The sequence below is a fragment of the Hyperolius riggenbachi genome, chromosome 2 (genome assembly GCF_040937935.1).
Source record: "Hyperolius riggenbachi isolate aHypRig1 chromosome 2, aHypRig1.pri, whole genome shotgun sequence".
NCBI classification, from domain to species: Eukaryota; Metazoa; Chordata; class Amphibia; order Anura; family Hyperoliidae; genus Hyperolius; species Hyperolius riggenbachi.
Window position 1 is genome coordinate 146,672,368 of NC_090647.1, and position 9,023 is coordinate 146,681,390.

The window sequence follows — 9,023 nt, forward strand, 5'->3', positions numbered from 1 at the left end:
AAGGATACATTAGTTGAAGTAGTTACACTACAATCAATGTTACAGCAAGGCCCTAATGACACTTTCTATTAAAGGTCTATGGCCGCCGATTGGCCCATGTGGTAAAGCAAGATGTAAAAAACAAAGTACACCTATCAGAGGAGGGTTTCAATTCATCAACCTTTGGGTTATGGGTCCAGCACACTTCCACTGCACCACTCTGCTGCCATGCAGTGAATGCTTTGTTGTAGGAAAAAGTGGTGTTAAACTTCTTGGACCAGACTTACTTCCCTCCAAAAGACACACATACATCCCCATAAAGTCATTTAGCAGCAACTGCATACACAGTCTCTGTGGCGCAATCAGTTAGCACATTCAGCTGTTAACTGAAAGGTTGGTGGTTCAAGCCCACCCAGGTATGGCCTTGCCTTTTGTGTTCAAAAGTTGTCCAAATAGAACCCCAGATAGCCATTTAACAGCAACTACATACACAGTCTCTGTGGCACAATCAGTTAGCACATTTGGCTGTTAACCGAAAGGTTGGTGGTTTAAGCCCACCCAGGGATGGCCTTGCCTTTTGTGTTCAACAGTTCTCCAAATAGAACCCCAGATAGCCAATTAGCAGCACCTACATACACAGTCTCTGTGGCATAATTGGTTAGTGCATTTGGCTGGTAACCGAAAGGTTGGTGGTTCAAGCCCACCCAGGGATGGCTTTGTGTTTTGTGAAGGGAACTAATGTACCCTTCTTAAACTTGAAGATTATATACAAATGTAAGCAGCCTGCAGAGTGGCACAGAGGAAGTGTGCTGGGCCCATAACCCAGAGGTTGGTGGATTGAAACCATCCTCAGCTAGGCATGATTTCAGTTTTGCACCTCGCTTTATCGCATGGGCAAAACGGTTTCCATAGCCCTGTAATAGAAAGTGTAATAAGGGCCCTGCCGTAACATAGATATTACGGTAGCTAAGACTACTCCTGGGCCTTTCTTATAGTTGAAGAGATGAGTGAAATGGCTGGCTTCAGCCTGTAATGTTAGTTGACCTGGGTTTGCTTCCCAGCCAATGGTGGTATAGTGGTGAGCATAGCTGTCTTCCAAGCAGTTGACCTGAGTTTGATTCCTGCCCAATGTATGTGAGCTTGCTTTTGACAGCCTACAAATCCCTGGAAGACAAAATCGGAGGAGGGTGGAAGAATTACACTCCCTGATTGATGGAAACACATGCAGTAGTTTAGGCCTGCAATTTAGCATTGAATGTGATTTCTGCCCTTAAAATGCTGCTTTGCGTCAAATCCAGATTTTTTCCCCGGGACTTTTGGCATCTATCTCACTCATCCATGCCCCCCTCCAGGTGTCAGACCCCTTAAAACATCTTTTCCATCACTTTTGTGGCCAGCATAATTTTTTCTAGTTTTCAAAGTTCGCCTCCCTATTGAAGTCTATGGCGGTTCGCGAACGTTCGCAATTTCGCGAACGTTTGCGGAGGTTCGCGAACCTAAAATCGGAGGTTCGGGCCATCTCTAGTGATGATGTCGCTCTCTGGCGATGTAGTGGGATGTTATTGACAGCTTACAGAAAGGTTCAACAAAGATTGTGTAAGTTAAAAGGATCAGAATCCCTCAATGTTGTTAAATTACTTGAGGGTATTCCTATTGAAAAAAGGAACTAGAGCTGGATGGCAGATTGATAGTTGTGCAAGTTTTATCACAGGTGGCTGCAGGAGAAATACCAACATGCAACAGAATCTGCAGCAGGAAGAATACATTTACTGGAGGGAGTAGCTGGGGAAGAGGCTCCTGTGATCAAACATTTTGCATTATTAGTGGAGCAGGGAGCTTCTGTAAATAAAAAGAAGTCAAATTCTGCCACTGATCATTGCACAGAAATAGGACAGTGTGCATTTAACTGGGTTTAATATACAGTGGGTTGCAAAAGTATTCGGCCCCCTTGAAGTTTTCCACATTTTGTCACATTACTGCCACAAACGTGCATAAATTTTATTGGAATTCCACATGAAAAACCAATACAAAGTGGTGTACATGTGAGAAGTGGATGGAAAATCATACATCATTCCAAACATTTTTTACAAATAAATAACTGCAAAGTGGGGTGGGGTGTGCGTAATTATTCGGCCCCCTGAGTCAATACTTTGTAGAACCATCTTTTGCTGCAATTACAGCTGCCAGTCTCTTAGGGTATGTCTCTACCAGCTTTGCACATCTAGAGACTGAAATCCTTGCCCATTCTTCTTTGCAAAACAGCTCCAGCGTTTGTGAACAGCAGTTTTCAGATCTTGCCACAGATTCTCGATTAGATTTAGATCTGGACTTTGACTGGGCCATTCTAACACATAGATATGTTTTGTTTTAAACCATTCCAAAACCATTCCATTGTTTCTCTGGCTTTATGTTTAGGGTCATTGGCCTCAATTCACGGAGCATTATCAAACGTTTATCAAACACTTTATCAAACGTTTGATAATTTACCTCATGGGTAAAATCTCATTTTGAATTCACTAAGGTGTTATATATTTGTTGAACGTTTTATTGGTAAAACATTCGATAAATATATAACACCTTAGTGAATTTAAAATGAGATTTTACCCATGAGGTAAATTATCAAACGTTTGATAAAATGTTTGATAATGCTCCGTGAATTGAGGCCATTGTCCTGCTGGAAGGTGAACCTCCGCCCCAGTCTCAAGTCTTTTGCAGTCTCCAAGAGGTTTTCTCCCAAGTTTGCCCTGTATTTGGTTCCATCCATCTTCCCATCAACTCTGATCAGTGTTATAAACTGTTCTAATCACCTTGCTTCGACACCATCGTCTCACAGTCTGTGAGATCACTTGACTCTCCACACCGCAAACAGGATATAGACTTTCTCAGGCTTCTTCAATGTGTACGTTATTTATTCAGGAAACAGGAATACAGATAGATACATTCATCATATCCTAGCCATGCCAATCTTCATGTTGCGTTACAAGCTCGTGATTAGACTCCCTGCTGGAGTCTATCAGGTACCTTCTTCCTAACTACGTTACACTAAACTACCTTTGTACAGCATACATTATATCAGATTACAGAAAGGAAGAACATGCTTAGAAGTCGTCCCAGTCAGCCTTGCTAGCTAGTGCAGAAAGAAGAAGCAAAAGTGAGCTCTCGTAGCTCCCTCAGCCTTTAATACTGACTAGGAAAGAGTTAAATATGACATCATCTTCGCCACCCCCTAGACCAGATTATTGGTGGACCCACTCGTGGTGTCATCATACACACCTACTTGATTAATAATCAATGAGGCATTTGACCCATATACAGGAACGTGGATGTTTAGTAAATATGGCCAATGTTTTCTGTTCCTGTGGTGTAGTGTTGAGGTCAGAGTAGTCCGATGGCCTTCTTTTAGGAACATTTCATAAGACAAGCAAAACAGACAAATGATAAGCGCTCAAGGATGCACCTGAATTGTGAGCCATCAGCGGCAATGCAGAGCCCCCTAGGGCTGAATACATGCCTCTAATGCAAAACAGATGCAAAATTATGTGCTAACTCTAATCTAAAAATTTGAGAGTGAATTTAAAACAGTGAAGGCAGCTAGCCACTAGTATACTTATATTTAATTTTGCACAGTGGGAGACATGGCAGCGCTTTCAAACAACCTCATACCTGAATGGTTTAACTGCAATGGTGAGCAGAGCTCCAGAAACTGGACTAAATTACACACCCAGCATACACTGCAGGCAAAGAGAGGGAGGGGGAATTAGTGATTAAGCTGCATCAGTGGGCAGAGCTCCAGAAACTGGACTATATTACACACCCTGCATCACTATAGACCAAGGGGGGGTGTTAGCTTCAGTGATAATTAGTGCACAAATTATGACCTAATAGACTTCCCCACGGCGGTGACGTACCCCCTTGGGGAAGACCTACCTCTAACCTAGCAATAAAAACATAATTCCTCGTGCTGCTATTCATAAATGGTATACACATTTCATAAGACAAGCAAAACAGACAAATGATAAGCGCTCAAGGATGCACCTGAATTGTGAGCCATCAGCGGCAATCCAGAGCCCCCTAGGGCTGAATACATGCCTCTAATGCAAAACAGATGCAAAATTATGTGCTAACTCTAATCTAAAAATTTGAGAGTGAATTTAAAACAGTGAAGGCCTTCACTGTTTTAAATTCACTCTCAAATTTTTAGATTAGAGTTAGCACATAATTTTGCATCTGTTTTGCATTAGAGGCATGTATTCAGCCCTAGGGGGCTCTGCATTGCCGCTGATGGCTCACAATTCAGGTGCATCCTTGAGCGCTTATCATTTGTCTGTTTTGCTTGTCTTATGAAATGTGTATACCATTTATGAATAGCAGCACGAGGAATTATGTTTTTATTGCTAGGTTAGAGGTAGGTCTTCCCCAAGGGGGTACGTCACCGCCGTGGGGAAGTCTATTAGGTCATAATTTGTGCACTAATTATCACTGAAGCTAAAACCCCCCCCTTGGTCTATAGTGATGCAGGGTGTGTAATATAGTCCAGTTTCTGGAGCTCTGCCCACTGATGCAGCTTAATCACTAATTCCACCTCCCTCTCTTTGCCTGCAGTGTATGCTGGGTGTGTAATTTAGTCCAGTTTCTGGAGCTTTGCTCACCATTGCAGTTAAACCATTCAGGTATGAGGTTGTTTGAAAGCGCTGCCATGTCTCCCACTGTGCAAAATTCTTTTAGGAACATGTTCTCAGTATCTGCGTGTATCCTCTGCTACACGCAGACCCTGAGATGCCTCTGCCTGCATCACAAAACCTCTATTTATTTTAAAGGCATACACTGCGGACAAGCCTTTCACATAAAACTCAGGCCAAGTAACTGAGGCTTACTTAAATTATAACAATCCTGTGAGAAAGCGCGGAGGAGCCGCCGCCATGAGCCAGCGGCGGGCGGCTCCTTCCGCACACAGGAACTTCTCGCACGGAGAGGCAGCCGCCTCCTCGCATCATGAGGCGGCTGCCTCCGTGCATCAGGCCGCAGAACGCGGCGAAACCGCCGCGCTGAATGCGGCAGATAGCCAGCAGATCCCCGCTGCGGGGACACCGCAGAACGGGGCTGCTGTTGCTGGGACTCATAGTCCCACAAGATTCAGAGTGACGCGCGCGCGCGCACTCAAACATAATTTATTACTCTCAGGGGAGAGTCAGCTGACCAGGCAGGTCAGCTGACCATAGCTTCACTCCTCATTGGTCCAGCACTTAGGGAGGTGCTGGAGAGGGGATATGTGTATATATACTGCTGGCTGTTCATTTGTTCCTTGTCTGGCGTTGCGTTCACATACGTGGGAGCACCCAGATCCGTTAGTCAGATCCGTTAGTGTGCCGGGACCAGCTGGAGCTGTAATCCTACACTAAGATAGATTTGTTGATAGCTTAAAGTACTAGTTTGATTGTGATATTTGTTATGACTTCTTGCCTGCCTTGACTACTCTTCTGAACTTTGATCTTGTACCTCGTTATCTCTGATACACCGTTGCCGAACCCCGGCTCGCTCCTAGACTCTGTTTCTGCCTCCTGATTCTGTACCCCGATATACCTGATACCCCGTTGCCGAACCCTGCCTGTACTTTGACTCCGCCTCTGCCTCTCGATCTTGTACTTTATCTGTCTGTGTGTGTACGACCTGGCTTGTCCGACCTCGAGAACCGACCTCATCATTGGAGGAGGTTCTTCGTTCTGTTAGTAACCCTTCCGCCTGAGGGTGACTTTCAGAAGATACTTCCTGCTAGCAGTCTGACTCCTCCCGTCTTGGAGAGCTCAGGGTTGCGGAAGTAATCTGTACAGTACGTCTTATTGTACTGAGGCCTAGTCCTCTAAGTGTTACTGTTACACCAAAACACTACACTCTACTCCGGTGAACAGAGGTTAGCTGGTATATTGGATTATCGGTGATACTGCAGATCACACATAATCTGGTATACGTCTGTATTCCCCGTGACGCTGCAGGTCACCGGTAATCAGACCTCTCTGTGCTTCACCGAGCGTTACAAATCCCCCCTAAAACGGCTTGACCCGCAGATCCCAGCGTCTGAACCTCCCAGTACCTGGTTTCTTTCTTTTATGTTTCACTTTTCGATGTTCGTGCCCACACAACTTCTCTGCTCTAGGCGATTACCCCTGGAAGAGAGAGAGCAAGACCTCTTGGTCTTCCTGTAACCAGGCTATCTGGGGAGGCCCTACTTCTAAGTCCCTCTATACCACATGCTCAGCATTTGCGTCACTTACGTATCACTCACAAACTTGCATGACCACAGAAAAGTGAAACTCGTTTGGTTGTTACAAAACGGAGCAGTGCCAGGTGCCTTCTAAAAGAGCGCCTTTATACAATCAGCTCCATCACAGGTACTACTAAACCTATACCCGTAACCCTGTATATCCCTTAATTTAAACTATTGGTTCAGGAGATTGTTTATGAGGCACCAATCTCTGGACCAGGTTCATGTGTTTTACGTAATTTTACCACGCAACCTCACCTGGATAATGATGCCTAACGTTGTCATCCCCATCCAGACGACCAGTGGGTGTAGAAAGAACTTTGGAACTGCAGAGGCCCAGTCCGAGTGTCCCTGGAACATCACCGGAACCTTTGTCCACCAGGTCAGACTGGAACTCACCTGCTCATTTTTGTGTTCTACCTCGTGAAGATCACCTGTATCATGGTGAAATCTTACCTTTAACTTAGTGTACTGTTTGTTTAACCTTTGTAACAAAATGTGGTCGTCTTGGATCAAAACCTGTTCCCCTTTGTCCCATGTCGTGTTCTCTTTCAGGACGGGAACTACCCGTGAAACTTTGCACCTTAGAGTTCTCTTAACAATTTGAGAAACAACGTCATCCAACCTGGATGACTGGATCCATATGGGATCTCCGCTCCCACAATATCTTCCCCTTGGAAACTCCCCCTTATCGGAACAATTATGAGAATATACCTTGAATGTATCATTAGAACTTATGTTAAAAAACCAAACCTTTCCTTCCGCCACCGGAACTATCGGTTGGGCTTCAGGGTGGATCTTTTGAATGGTAGCCTCGCATTCTGCGTTATTGAGCCTGCAGGCTTCTTCACTAAATTTGACTTGCCCCGGCCAACGCAGGTACTTCTGCAAGAATTGCCCGCATGAGGACAACTCTACTTGCTTCACCTCCCCGTCTAGCACCAAAAAAGGTTGACCTCTCAGGTCCTGGTGTGAGACACGGGTTGAGGTGGGAACCAAGGAAGTGGCGGTGCCTAAAGGAATCTTGCCCCGTTTCCCTTTGTTCACCCAAACATCTCGAAACTGCCATGCAAAAGATCCTTCTCCAGAAAAATTAATATATCTCCCCTTGTCCAATCTCAGTTGGACAGGATCTTTAAGCATCTCCCTGACAAAATATGCCCCCAACCGTCCTGATTGGACCTCTTCCCCCCTTACGTCCTGAGGCACAATATGTACCTGAGGTCGGGAAGACAGTACTCTCTGCAATCTTTCAATTAAGAGTACCTCTTCACTTACCCAACTATCATGAGGATAAGCTGCTGCATATGGACTGTGTAATATCGTCCCCTGTTGTGACCCGTGTGGTGTGAATGGGGTTCCCTGTGTGGGCTTTCCCTCCCCCGGGACCGCTCTCCCCACCCTCTTTGTAACCTGGAAATGTGGCTTGATCTCGATTTTTACTTCTTGTTTCGAGAACCACCCACCCTCGGCTTTCCAGCCTTTACGTGTGTATAGTTGTTTCAGAGGCACTCTCTGTTGGTAGCTCCAGAGTGTGATGTTGTCCCCCGTGTCTCTCCGGCAGGAGAATTGACGCCTCCTACTCGTTCCTCTCCAATCTGGAACCATCTCACTCTGCATAACCAAGACACGGTACCCCTGAATCACACACTCCACCTTTTGCACGTACCCATTGTACTGCAATATACCTTTTGACAAACCTTTGGATCGGTGCATCGATTCTGGGAGTGTGGTATTAAATAGCAGATTTACACTGCCATTCAATCCCCACTGCCCGCACACCTGACCCTTCAGACCTTTCACCCACATTGTGCCATGAAATTTGTCTTCTCCTGGCACAAGTGCTCTTTCCCTCCATCCCCGCTTGGTCCATCTGTGCCAAGCGGAAGGAGGTGTGAAAGGATTAGTACCTTTGTCACCCAACATTAACATGCTTGGGCCTTGCATTCTCATTAACCCCTTATTATCCATGAGAATGTCCTCTCTTCGTTCTCCTAGGACGGAATGGCAACCTAGAATCACCATCAGCACGGTACTCTTCATTATCAAAGCACCACCTTGGGAAAGAAAAACATTAGCAATTTGCACTATGCTTTGCTCAGTCAGTTTTTTTAGACGTTTTCCGATCTCAGGAACCTCGGTTTTTAGTCTCTTTCCAATTTCAGGAATCTCGTGTTTTAGTCTCTTTCCAATTTCAGGAATCTCGTGTTTTAGTCTCTTTCCAATTTCAGGAATCTCGTGTTTTTCCAAACTTAGATTGGCATCTTCGCTTATCCGACTGACATCTCCAGCTTTGCTGCCAGCACTGCAGCTGTCTTGATTCCATATTGCCCAACTCCTGAAATCGAAATACAAACAAATCAATTCTTATTAATGATTTGGGATTCGCCCTGCGGCTTGTACTCTGTACACTTGAAATTGATCAATATATATCGTAATTAATCTCGTTGCTCTATGGTTCTCATGAACTCTGTTTACTCTTATTGGTAGATTGGAGTTAAACTTCACCCCCCTACCTCAGTACTATCCTCAGTACTTACCTGTTTACAATATGCTCCCGCGGACTTCACCTTTGGAAGCTCGCTTCACCTTTGGAAGCTCTCACCCCATTGCAGCTCACTCCACATCCCCCCTCATCTGTCCATGCGCGGCCGTCGCATGCACAGATTACGGATGCCACACCTGTTGCTGCTTTGCAGGTGAGCCTACAATGCTCTTACTCATTATCGCATCTACTTATCTAGAACTTCATCGCGATACCAGCTCTGCTAGAAGTTCTGTGTGT

The 9,023-nt window shown here is 45.2% G+C and overlaps 1 non-coding gene across 1 annotated transcript; it reads left to right on the plus strand.

The window, feature by feature from the left end:
- The first annotated feature begins 618 nt into the window (after nucleotides 1–618).
- Nucleotides 619–692, plus strand: TRNAT-GGU (transfer RNA threonine (anticodon GGU)). Its single transcript has one exon. It is a non-coding gene; the product is annotated as a tRNA-Thr (tRNA).
- The last annotated feature ends 8,331 nt before the right edge of the window (nucleotides 693–9,023 follow it).